This window comes from Schistocerca serialis, chromosome 2 (genome assembly GCF_023864345.2).
Source record: "Schistocerca serialis cubense isolate TAMUIC-IGC-003099 chromosome 2, iqSchSeri2.2, whole genome shotgun sequence".
Classification (NCBI taxonomy): domain Eukaryota; kingdom Metazoa; phylum Arthropoda; class Insecta; order Orthoptera; family Acrididae; genus Schistocerca; species Schistocerca serialis.
Window position 1 is genome coordinate 394,994,498 of NC_064639.1, and position 13,091 is coordinate 395,007,588.

A 13,091-nucleotide genomic window follows, 5' to 3' on the forward strand; every position below is an offset into this window, starting at 1 on the left:
GCTTAGTTTTCCCGAGGAGAGGTCGATCACTGCGTCCCTCTCACGGAGAAAATCTACTCCCAGAATGCAGGCCACCTTTAACCCTTTAACAATGAGGAACGAGCTCACTATGGCTTCGCCCTCCTTATAAATCTCCACCTGCACCTGGTACTTAACTAATTGGCTCTGTGCACTTATAGCTCCAGACACCTTGCAATTATTAACCGGGAAAGTCGGTATGCTACGTCCCTTCCCCAGCGCTTTACACAACTCTGTACTCATTACACTCAACGAGGCACCGGTGTCGATGATTATATTCACTGCAACATCATTGATTTTCGCTTCTATTATGGCTTGCACATTTTCGTTGCTATCTTTCTTACATTCATGCGGTTCGGTCAGTAGACCTTTATCCATACTGATACCGTCGTCGTATCGCAGCATATGTATTCCAGGGATATTATTGTCATTCGTGTTGCTCTCACTCCACCCCTCGGCCAGCGATGGAGAGCATATCAAGGCCGATTCTAGTTTGTTGGATGGCTTGCTTGCGAGGTACTTGGACGGCTATTGTCCGCGACCTTTACTATGTGTACGTTTTGATTTGTAGGCCGCCACGACTGCACAATTGGCGCGTTTTGCAGTGGTGGTCTGTTGTTATCGTACCGGTCATTACCCTGCCGCTCTGGGCTTGGTCGCTGATTCTGATTCCAATTGCGATTACTGTCGCTGTAAGTGCTATGCCACTGACCTCGCGCATTTTTCCAGCGGTTGGTTCCTGGCAGTCCGGAATCGTACCGGTCGTCAAATCGACGCTTTTTACACTCCTGGAAATTGAAATAAGAACACCGTGAATTCATTGTCCCAGGAAGGGGAAACTTTATTGACACATTCCTGGGGTCAGATACATCACATGATCACACTGACAGAACCACAGGCACATAGACACAGGCAACAGAGCATGCACAATGTCGGCACTAGTACAGTGTATATCCACCTTTCGCAGCAATGCAGGCTGCTATTCTCCCATGGAGACGATCGTAGGGATGCTGGATGTCGTCCTGTGGAACGGCTTGCCATGCCATTTCCACCTGGCGCCTCAGTTGGACCAGCGTTCGTGCTGGACGTGCAGACCGCGTGAGACGACGCTTCATCCAGTCCCAAACATGCTCAATGGGGGACAGATCCGGAGATCTTGCTGGCCAGGGTAGTTGACTTACACCTTCTAGAGCACGTTGGGTGGCACGGGATACATGCGGACGTGCATTGTCCTGTTGGAACAGCAAGTTCCCTTGCCGGTCTAGGAATGGTAGAACGATGGGTTCAATGACGGTTTGGATGTACCGTGCACTATTCAGTGTCCCCTCGACGATCACCAGTGGTGTACGGCCGGTGTAGGAGATCGCTCCCCACACCATGATGCCGGGTGTTGGCCCTGTGTGCCTCGGTCGTTTGCAGTCCTGATTGTGGCGCTCACCTGCACGGCGCCAAACACGCATACGACCATCATTGGCACCAAGGCAGAAGCGACTCTCATCGCTGAAGACGACACGTCTCCATTCGTCCCTCCATTCACGCCTGTCGCGACACCACTAGAGGCGGGCTGCACGATGTTGGGGCGTGAGCGGGACCGTAGCCCACCTTCATGGAGACGGTTGCGAATGGTCCTCGCCGATACCCCAGGAGCAACAGTGTCCCTAATTTGCGGGGAAGTGGCGGTGCGGTCCCCTACGGCACTGCGTAGGATCCTACGGTCTTGGCGTGCATCCGTGCGTCGCTGCGGTCCGGTCCCAGGTCGACGGGCGCGTGCACCTTCCGCCGACCACTGGCGACAACATCGATGTACTGTGGAGACCTCACGCCCCACGTGTTGAGCAATTCGGCGGTACGTCCACCCGGCCTCCCGCATGCCCACTATACGCCCTCGCTCAAAGTCCGTCAACTGCACATACGGTTCACGTCCACGCTGTCGCGGCATGCTACCAGTGTTAAAGACTGCGATGGAGCTCCGTATGCCACGGCAAACTGGCTGACACTGACGGCGGCGGTGCACAAATGCTGCGCAGCTAGCGCCATTCGACGGCCAACACCGCGGTTCCTGGTGTGTCCGCTGTGCCGTGCGTGTGATCATTGCTTGTACAGCCCTCTCGCAGTGTCCGGAGCAAGTATGGTGGGTCTGACACACCGGTGTCAATGTGTTCTTTTTTCCATTTCCAGGAGTGTATTATGGGACGGTTGACTATACCCGTTCTGACTTCTCCCATTATTACCATTTTGCGAATGCTCTTGCCTCTTGTTACCACCCCCACCATTTCCATGGTTGTGGTTTTGTGCACTATTATTTCTATCATGTTTACACCCTGATCCATTATTCCGCGAGTGATCACACGCTGCTTTTGCGTCTTCCTGGATTAAGTCTATTGAATCTAGAACAGACAGGAAATGTTCCATGTCGCTCTCTGGTACGTGTATTAATTTCTCTTTGATATGAATGGGTAAATGTGATTTTAGGAGTCTTATTATGTCTCTTGGTGTGATAGGCTCGTCCCAGTAGCGCGTATTGTTTATATATTTCTCGAAATACCGTCTCAGATTCCCAAGACGGGGTGAGTACGGTTCGGGATTGTATACTTCTTTTCTTAGCCGCTCTTGTATACAAGGCGACCACTATTTCGACAAAAACGCCCTTTCAAACTGTTCATACGTCATGCAGCTATCTGCTACTTCCGTAGCTCACAACGCTGCATCACCGTGAATATATGACATTACGTATTGAATTTTCTGTGCTTCGTTCCACACACTAGGCAAGATATTTTTAAAGCTTTTTATGAATACTACTGGGTGTACTGACTTCCGTTAAGTAGTAAACGTTTGAAACTGCCTATTTTTTATCAAACTTTCTTCAACTAATATTTTTAGACTATACTGGTTTGCTCCTGGGACATAGGCTGTGTGCTCCGACCGAAGCTACAGCTCTTCGCATTATCGCCTAAAGATTCACCATTGTTGCGTCGCGTATAAGTTTGTGCGTTGCCAAAAACATTGGCTGTTGGCGACATAGTTTCATGTTCAAGATGTTTGTTACTCTGTGCTAAACCCTTTTCCAAGTCGGATATCCGTTTGTTAATATTCACTTGCCACTGCGGAATATCCTCACTGAGTATTTGTTTGATGGTTTGCACGTCGCTCTGTACCTGACTATTTACTGCGGCACTGAACGATTCGGGATCTCTATCTGCCGTGGCTGCTTGTACCTTAGAATTAAAATTTTTGTCGATCTCACTCTCCTTCGCTTCTAGCCACGAGTTGAATTCGGTTTCAATTTTAGTCGCTTGTTCGTTCCACTTCTGCTCTACAAGCTGTGTGGAATCTATTTCTAGCTTTTCTAATCGGTTGGCTAAGACACCTATCTCGTCTACCCTGTTAGTGTTTGCTATTTGCAGGTTGTTGACCTGTACAGTCAACTCCTGCACGGCCTTAGGTATCGACTCATAATTCTGTTTCATACAGGCAATCTCTTTCTTCATATTTTCTAACGATTGCACAAGTTGCTGGTCCCGCTCAGCTTGCTGGCGATCCCGCTCAGCCTGCTGGGCAAGAAACTTTTCCTCAAGCCGGCGATCCCGCTCAGCTTGCTGGGCAAGGAAATTTTCTGTTAACTGGCGATCTCGCTCAGCTTGCTGGCGATCTCGCTCAGCTTGCTGGCGATCTCGCTCGGCTTGCTGTTGCGCAAATTTTGCCTGGTAATCCAGCACGCGCTCTAATATCGCCTGAAGTGAATACCCCCCAGGCAGATTACCACTCTCTGGTTCCTGCTTTTCTGGAGGTGGTGCAATTTCTTTATCTACCTCTCCTTGAGCACTGGTGGGCGGTGGCATCACTTCCTGTGCCCCTGCCCCCACATTTTCGCATGGTATATCCTCAAAGAGAGTACTTGTACTGCTTAATGCACCCGTTTCTACATTTCTTGCACTAACTAATGGCTCTTCCTCAGTATCCATATTGCTCGGACCTTGACTACGCAATTTAACCATATTCATAAATTACCTACTCGAACACAAGGTCTGACAGTTTTTCCTTGCACACAAAATATGTTAATTTATCTCCAATACACTGCACACTAAAAATTACTATCTACAATCAACTTTGCCCTGTCATAAACACTAACTTCAAACTACGCACACCATTAGCAATATGAGATCACTTCACTGGAGTTAAGCTTCTACAAACAGGACAACTACACTGTAGTCTTACCTTTAGTTTATCTGATTTCGGGGTTCGGCTGCCTCCGGATTATGTAGTCGTTACAGTTTCTCAGTACTATCAGGATCGTTTCCTCTGACTCGCTTGCAGTGGTGCGTTTTTTCATGAAAGAATGTTTGTACATTCATTAATACATGGCATTAATCATGATACACATACGTAAATTTATCACTAAATACATACATATATATAACAATAGACACTGAAAGAAAATACATAAAACAATTATTTTCGTGGCCACTGCAAATTCGGGCCCCGCGTTTTTGGGCGACAGTTTCACTTCTTGTCTCTCTTTTCTGTTATTTTGTTTTGTTATTATTATTATTATTATTACTTGCGTAACAACGCATATACGAAAAGAGCCGCGAAATACCTTTCAGTAATGCTGTGCCATGAATTTCTTTATAAACATTAATTTTCAACAAAACAGAATATATCGTATTGTTATTGTTCTGTATCTGGCTTTCTATTAATGGAACATTTTTACGTTACTGTAACTCACTATAAAATTCAACATATCTTCCCTACTTTATAGTTATTGAAAATGAAAATTACTTTGTTATGAATACTGATGTTACAGTTCGCAATGATTGCTCAACATCAAAATTTTGCAGTGGATTTTTGTTAACAGTAAAACACCAATAATTACCCCGACTAGCACAAGAACATGAGACTATTATCGGAGAAAAAGACGTTTTTTCTATAAGGTTTGCCAGACCAGAACTAAGCACAGCAAGATTCCTATTATGTTACGAAGGTAAATTATCTTTTTTGTACTGTTAGTAATATATTATCAGCAGCCCGCGTCAACCTGCAAAACACATCATAAAATCTGCTGCTCTGCTCTGCATGTCCGAAAGCTGAAAGAAATAATTTTATTTCACTATTACCTCCCCGCTGCTTTGCGATATGATAGATTTCATTTAATGCAGTTTGAATGCGCCGCGGCAGCGGCTCGTTCGTTCGTAGCGCAGCTCTGCACCACGGATAATATTTAAATAACTGAAAATGTCTTAAAGGGATGGGTTAATATGCCGAGCAAGCTATTACAAACAATAATGCAAGGTTTCATTATATAACTCTATTCAAAACATTTAAATATGTTAATTATTACACACCTTTAAAATGAGTACGTAATGGCGTACATCTCTCAATCTTGACAAAAGAAGGCTACGCTAGCGTACAATACAACGTCACAGGCTATCCTACTCCCGTAACTCCAAGAAGAAGACAGAAAAATTAATGTTCATGCTGTATTATTTATACTAGTCACACATTCTCATCTTTGTTTGATATTTATCGTCTGTGGCGGTTTCAGTACTCGCCACCCAGATATTATCTAAAATAAATAATAAAAAAAGTACATAATTCCATACAATAACAAAACATGATACACAATGTTTTCTCTTTAGTACATAATATGTCTTTTGCTAATAGACATTACACTGCTTAACTCAGTTTTATGCCAACCTAAGACAAGGGAGAGGAATCTTTCTTTTTAAAAGAAAGGAAATGGAATCGATGAGGTGAGTGGATTGTGAGCAGAAAAGAGAGAGGAATACAGCGAGTCAAATGAGTATAGTAATTTTAAGGGACCACGCGATTACGCCAGATATTTTATAGACAGGATGAGGTTTATGATGTGAGTTTCCTGGAGCTGTTGGTACCAGTGAGATTCGCGGATGAATTCATAAACGATAATCGCAATTCAACGAAAGTAATAATTACAAATTTCGATTTCGAACAAGACTCAGACAAAATTGTAAAGTGAGGGAAGGACGAAAGGCAAATGAGATGACTGAGGATCAGAGGATAGTAGATCGCCGAAGCATCAAGCCATACGGTGGAAGCAGAGAATTTCAATAAAGAGTTGTGCATAACGTTAACTTAACATTTTAGAATACTCTTTGGATCGTGTAGCATGCGGAGAAGCATAAGGGGCAGTCAAATGAAAACCGAACACCCGCCACAACGGACTCATAGAATTGTTACATTCAAAAATAACCAACGCACACGGTAGGCGGTAAAACATTTATGCCACTGGGAGACGAAACTATCAATCCCTGTTTCGAAGAAAGTGGTCAGTGGCTGACTGATTCACAGCAGCCAACGCTCTTGTGCATTCTCGCCCGACTGAAACCGACGTCCATGCATATCTCTCTACACCAGAGCTGCGCAAATCACACGGTGAAAGATCCGGGCTCCGCGGAGGATGTTGCAGTGTTTCCCAACCAAATCGCCGAAGCGTAGCCTTTGTCCTATTATCATTGTGAGTGTGGGGATTATCGTGCAACAGGTAGATTCCGTCCGACAGAATACCAGGGTATTTTGACCTTTTGGAGCGTGGAATTTTCTGAAAAGTGTCTTCATAACGCTGTGGATTTATTGTGGTTCTAATTCGATTAGCACAGGTCCCCAGCGTTGAAAGGTCATCATGACTTTACCGGAACGTGTGTGAACAGCTTTAGACTTATTTCGTTAAGGGAAATGTGGTAAGTTTCCATTGTTGGCTTTTTAGTTTGATATAGGAGTGAAGCCGGACGAAATCGTCCCATGCACTATACGGCCCACCCCGACACTGCCAATGGCACGAAGGCTACGTTTCAGCGATGGTTGGAAAGCACTGCAGCATTTTCCGTACAGATCGGACCTCTCATCGTGCGGTTTTAACGTATTTTGGCGACCTGAAGAAAGACGTGGGTGGACGTCGATTTCAGTCGGACTAGGAAGTGCAAGAGTGGCTGCGGTCATGGATTCGTCAGGGCCGAACCACATTCTACTAAACAGGATTTGATCGTCTCCTCCCGCAGTGGGATAAATGTCTTAATGCCTATGTTGGGTAATTTTTGAACAGAATCATTCCCTGATTTTCATTCGGTTTTCATTTGATTGCCTCACATGGAATAGCTACGAAGTTGGAGTCAAATGTAATTGACTCAAATTATTTTCACCAGGCTTAGATATCGAATTCCTTTCTGAAAGTTTTAATGTGACAGATACAAATATATGCAGTATCTTCCAAACGTATTATGGCCACATGCCATATAAAGTTTTTTGGGATGCTGATATGAATATGGTTTTAGAACGCCATTAGCCTGGATTATTATTATTATTATTATTATAATTATTATATGTTTAGTTTCTGTAATGTCTGTTTGCTTTCCATTTCATTCTTTGTATCATGGTTTGTGCTAAGTTGTATATCTGTGATGTAAATCCATGTAATTTGTGCGCAGGAGTAAACCATAGAGGGACAATCAAACCAAGGGGAAATCTCATGGAGACAACCAGGCACACTTCAACGGACTGCTACGAAATGCATCAGCAGAATATAGCGCTTGGTCTCACAGCAAGGGCCCTTGTTTCGTGAGACGTGAATGGAGGTGGCCGGAGCAGAAGGATGCTGCTGCCTGCGTGGCTGTAGGGATGCCACGGAAGACCCCGGCGAACCATGCTTCCCATTGCCACCGTCGCCAGCGGCAGAAATGACGCAGTGGGTTAGTGAGTTGCGGCCTGGGGACATTGTCAGCCTCCACGAGGGCAGACAACTGTTGCGTCATGCCGCTTCGGTGTGGGGTGGAGAGCACGCAAGCCGTCTCCCATTGTCAGGTCCCAGCCGGGTCCAGGTGCTAACGAGCCTGTGCATCTGTTTGCACAATCCTGGCAGTCAAAACGATCAGACAAAACGATCAACAAAGGAGGTGGCTTGCAAAACACTCGTTCGACCTATACTCGAGTATTGCTCATCAGTGTGGGATCCGTACCAGATCGGGTTGACGGAGGAGATAGAAAAGGTCCAAAGAAGAGCGGCGCGTTTCGTCACAGGGTTATTTGGTATCCGTGATAGCGTTACGGAGATGTTTAGCAAACTCAAGTGGCAGACTCTGCAAGAGAGGCGCTCTGCATCGCGGTGTAGCTTGCTCGCCAGGTTTCGAGAGGGTGCGTTTCTGGATGAGGTATCGAATATATTGCTTCCCCCTACTTATACGTCCCAAGGAGATCACGAATGTAAAATTTGAGGTATTCGAGCGCGCACGGAGGGTTTCAGACAGTCGTTCTTCCCGCGAACCATACGCGACTGGAACAGAAAAGGGAGGTAATGACAGTGGCACGTAAGTGCCCTCCGCCACACACCGTTGGGTGGCTTGCGGAGTATAAATATAGATGTGGATGTAGATCTCCACAGCTAAGTAGACTTTCCAGGGAGCCATGAATATGTTAGCACCAGCACTACTTTGACTGAAGTGCTTTCGGTGGCACAGACACGTCAGAGATATTGAATTTGGAACTCCTTTTTGTAGCAACAGGGACTGCATTGGTACGGCAAGTTGGGTGTGAATCTTTTCCCGTTGCCTCATTCTGCAACACACAAGACGAAAGAATCCAGCTTCTGTGTCCCTCAATCCACTTTCACTGACGCAAACGCTTCTGTGCACCTTTTGGGCCATCACAGCTGCTACATCATCATTATTATTCTGTTTTATTTTTATGACCATTCCTGGTCATTTACAGTAGCCTTAAGGCCCCTGTGTCTCATACAGACCATCCTGTCTGGTCATTGTAAGTACAGTGACAAAGTCTGAGTTCATTTATTACTTGATGAATAATCAGTACAACCTGAACTGTTGCTGCGGATGCAACGACACCGAGGAAGAAAAAAATAACGATTGTAGCCCCAGTGAACTGAATTCCAGAAATCCAGTAAGCGAGCGACTGTGCCTGTGAACCGTCAACTGTGTACAGTTCACTCGCACATGATCTTGAGCTATACGTATTTCCCATGTGCACAATAAAATAGCTGTTGTAGAGTTTTAATTGGCTCCTCTCAAAAGGACATTAGAGAACATGCAGTGAAATCAGTATTTACAATTTGTAGACAGATAAAAGCTTTCTATTTCTTGTGTATATATTTGGCAGTTATATTTTCTAACAATAAAAAGAATTGTGTTGTTAGTGCATCACGAATGATTTACTTGTTATTATTTTAATCTTCTGTAAATGCCGATATTAAATATACACTATGCGATCAAAAGTACCCGGACACCCGGCTGAAAATGACTTAAAAGTTCCTGACGCAATCCATCGGTAATTCTGGAATTGAATATCGTGTTGGCACACCCTTGATGACAGCTTTCACTGTCACAGGCATCCGTTGCATCACATGCTGGTAGGTTTCTCGGGGAATGGTATTCCATTGTTCACGGAGTGCTGCACTGAGGAGAGGTGTCGATGTCGTACAGTGAGGCCTGGCACGAAATCGGCACTCCAAAACATCCCAAAGGTGTTCTATAGGATACAGTTCATGACACTGTTCAGGCCAGTCCACTACAGGGATGTTATTGTCTGGTAACCAGTCCGCCACAGGCCGTGCCTTATGAAAAGGTGCTCGATCGTATTGAAAGATGCAATCGCCATCCCCGAACTGCTCTTCAACCATGGGAAGCGAGAAGGTGCTTAAAACATCAATATAGCCCTGTTCCGCGAGAGTGCCGCGCAAAAAAGAAAACATTCTCCATGGAAGACACAACCACATCATAACACCACTGCCTCCGAACTTTACTGTTGGCACTACACGCGCTGGCAGATGACGTTCACCGGGCATTCCCCATACCCACACCCTGCCATCGGATCGCCACACTGTGTATCGTGATTTCTAACTCCACACAGCGTTTTTGCACTGTTCGATCGTACAATGTTTACGCTACTTACACCAAGCGAGGCGTCGTTTGGTATTTACTGGAGTGATGTGTGGTTTATGAGCAGCCGCTCGTCCATGAAATCCAAGTTTTCTCCCCTCCCGCCTAACTGTCATGGTACTTGCAGTGTATCCTGACGCAGTTTGTAATTCCTGTGTGATGGTGTGGATACATGTCAGCCTATTACACATTCAAATGTCGGCAGTCTGTGTCAGTCAACAGACGAGGTACGTCTGTACGCTTTTGTGTTGTACGTGCCCCTTCACGTTTCAACTTCAACTTCACTGAGCCATCACGGTACCTTGTACAAGTTCTACTGGACTCATCGAAGCCCAAGTGAATGTTCCCCAGAGTATAAGGGATCCGCCGCCGGCTTGTCTCTGTCCCACATTACAGGTGTAAAGGTGCTGTTTCCGGGAAGACGACGGATTCGCGGCATCTCATCGGCATGATGAAGAAGGCATTGGGATTCATCAAGCCATGCAACGATCTGCCACTGCCTCAACGTCAAGTCCCTATGTTCACGTGCCCAGTCCAGTCGTAGTTGCCGATGGTGTGGTGTTAACATTAGCACATGTACGGGTCGTCGGCAGTGGATCCCTTCGTTAGGAGTGTTGGGTGCACTGTGTTTTCAGACGCACTTATACTGTTCCCAGTATTAAAGTCTGTTGATAGTACCACCAGAGTTCGCCTCCTGTCCTCTTTTACTAGTCTGCCCAACCCACATTGTCTGACATCGTAGCCGGCCGATGTGGCCGAGCGGTTCTAGGCGCTTCAGTCTGGAACCGCACGACCGCTGCGGTCGCAGGCTCGAATCCTGCCTCGGGCATGGATATGCGTGATGTCCTTAGGTTAGTTAGGTTTAAGTAGTTCTAAGTTCTAGGGGACGGATGACCTCAGATGTTAAGTCCCATAGTGCTCAGAGCCATTTGAACCATTTTTGACATCCTAATGATGGGTGGCTGGTCCAACACGACGACGTCTGAATATGGCTTCACCTTGGATTCATCACGTGTTGAAGACACTCACTACAGCACTTCTCGAACACCCGACTGGTCTTGCAGTTTCCGAAACGCTCGTGCCGATCCTCTGGGGCATCACAAGCCGTCCTCTGTGAAACTCAGATAGCCCCCGTGCCTTCCCCATTCTACACACGGACAGCACGCTCACCGCGTGCGTCTGGCTAGCAGTCAAACCTCGGCAGGTGACGCTGCTATCGCCTGGACGGATTTAAAGCGATAGTTGATCAGTGGTCATAATTTTCTGGCTGATAGGTGATAATATGTGTTTTTCTCTTAGCGATTTCTGGAATAATTTCAGTTTTTGACTCCTCCAGAAACTAAAGTGTGTGACTCATAGTATGAGTGAGGTATCAGAAGAGTGAATGGAAGAGTGTGAGCGAAATCTAATAAATCAAAACTGTAAAGCTTACAGAATGAATGAGCATTGTGCATTTGGGTGTTTATATTTTCTTTGGCGTAGTAGCCACTTCATACACACGAAAGACCCACGACTGAATGAAGACTGCTTGCGATAGGCACAAACGAATGTAATTCCAGAGAATCGGTGTGAAGTAAAAAGAAAATGTAATGAAATGGGTCCATACTGTCATTCCCACCGATCCCTTTTCCTTTCTGGGAAAATTCTGCATTGTTGGCAGCACAGGAAATGTGCCTGGGCGGTCCTGCAACATAGCTCAAATTCAAATTGCTCTGAGCACTATGGGACTTAACATCTGAGGTCATCAGTACCCTAGAACTTAGAACTACTTAAAGCTAACCAACCTAAGGACATCACACACATCCATGCCCGACGCAGGATTCGAACCTGCGACCGTAGCGAACATAGCCCGAGGTGAAATTTTTCTCCCTGGTCTCCGCAGTAACGAAACATGCATGCCAGTGGCCTGGCTGGTTTCTTCTATTTCTGCCTCTTTGAAAAAAATAATGGATATGGAACTCACGAAGGAAAGTAGTAATTTAAGATCAATAGGTAGTATCTTCCTCACACCACCCTTCAGTTGCAATTCAGATACACCTCCCAGTAGAGGCCAAGCATAAGCATCGTTTTTATCATTGCAATAGTAAATGAGCTTTCAATTTGTAGCTAACACGTTTCAACACTTTTTGGCTACCTTCAGTGGGTTATTTTATTTTCTGACTTGACAACGACCGTAAGTCAGAGAAATCAGCCTCTTCACCTCGCGAAATCATATGAGAAAACATCACAACATCAAAGCCATGACAAGTTGTTGATTGTGTAGCAGACTAGCTACCAACATAAATACCCAATAGCTCCCTGTAAGTAAGAAGATAAAATAACCCGCTGAAGATAGCACAAAAAGTGCTGAAACATATCTGGGAAAAACGAAACCGGAAAGGTGTCTAGCATAAAGCGGAATTCCTCGTCCTATACAGCCAGTGTGCCTCAGGACTGGGGCAGGCTCGATATGGAATAAGAAAATGTGAGTCAGGAGAATCAACAACCTGGTCGTTGAGTGGGTAGTCCATTTGTGTCCCTTCACAGATGGCAGTTGCACTAACAGTCTGTGGGAGGGGAAGTTTAGAAGGACAGACACCACTTGCATGCTGTGAGGAAACACATTGTTGCATACCAACTCAACATATGGCATCCTCTTGTGTGCTGGAAATCTTATTGGCTACGAACTTCAGAATTCTTTGTGCATAGATTTGCCACGACACAGCGGCTCCGACTCGTAAGTTTTCTCCATTTACTTTCAGAGACGCTGGCTTTGGCAATGCTTTAGTTAGTCTTTAGTGAGTAATGCAGACCTTGTGGCCCTCATGTCACTTCTCAAGACCTCAAGACTAGGAGGATGCGTCCATTTGGCACCGTGAAGTCAGCTGGCAAGCCCAGGGACGCAACTCTCCTGTTTGTCAAAGTGACTAGACACTGCAATGGGAAAGTTTTTTGAATACAGTGATGTCGCGACGTACTGGAGTCAAACAGGCCGTTAATTACCCCTCACTCTCTCTCTCCTCTCTCTCTCACTCTCTCTCTCTCTCTCTCTCTCTCTCTCTCTCTTCATTCTCCCACCCTTTCCCTGCATGGGATCTACCAGTTTCATATTTTCAGGATTTACTTAGGACGGGTTTCGAACAGTCGATCTCAATGTCTCGCTGGCTTACCAAT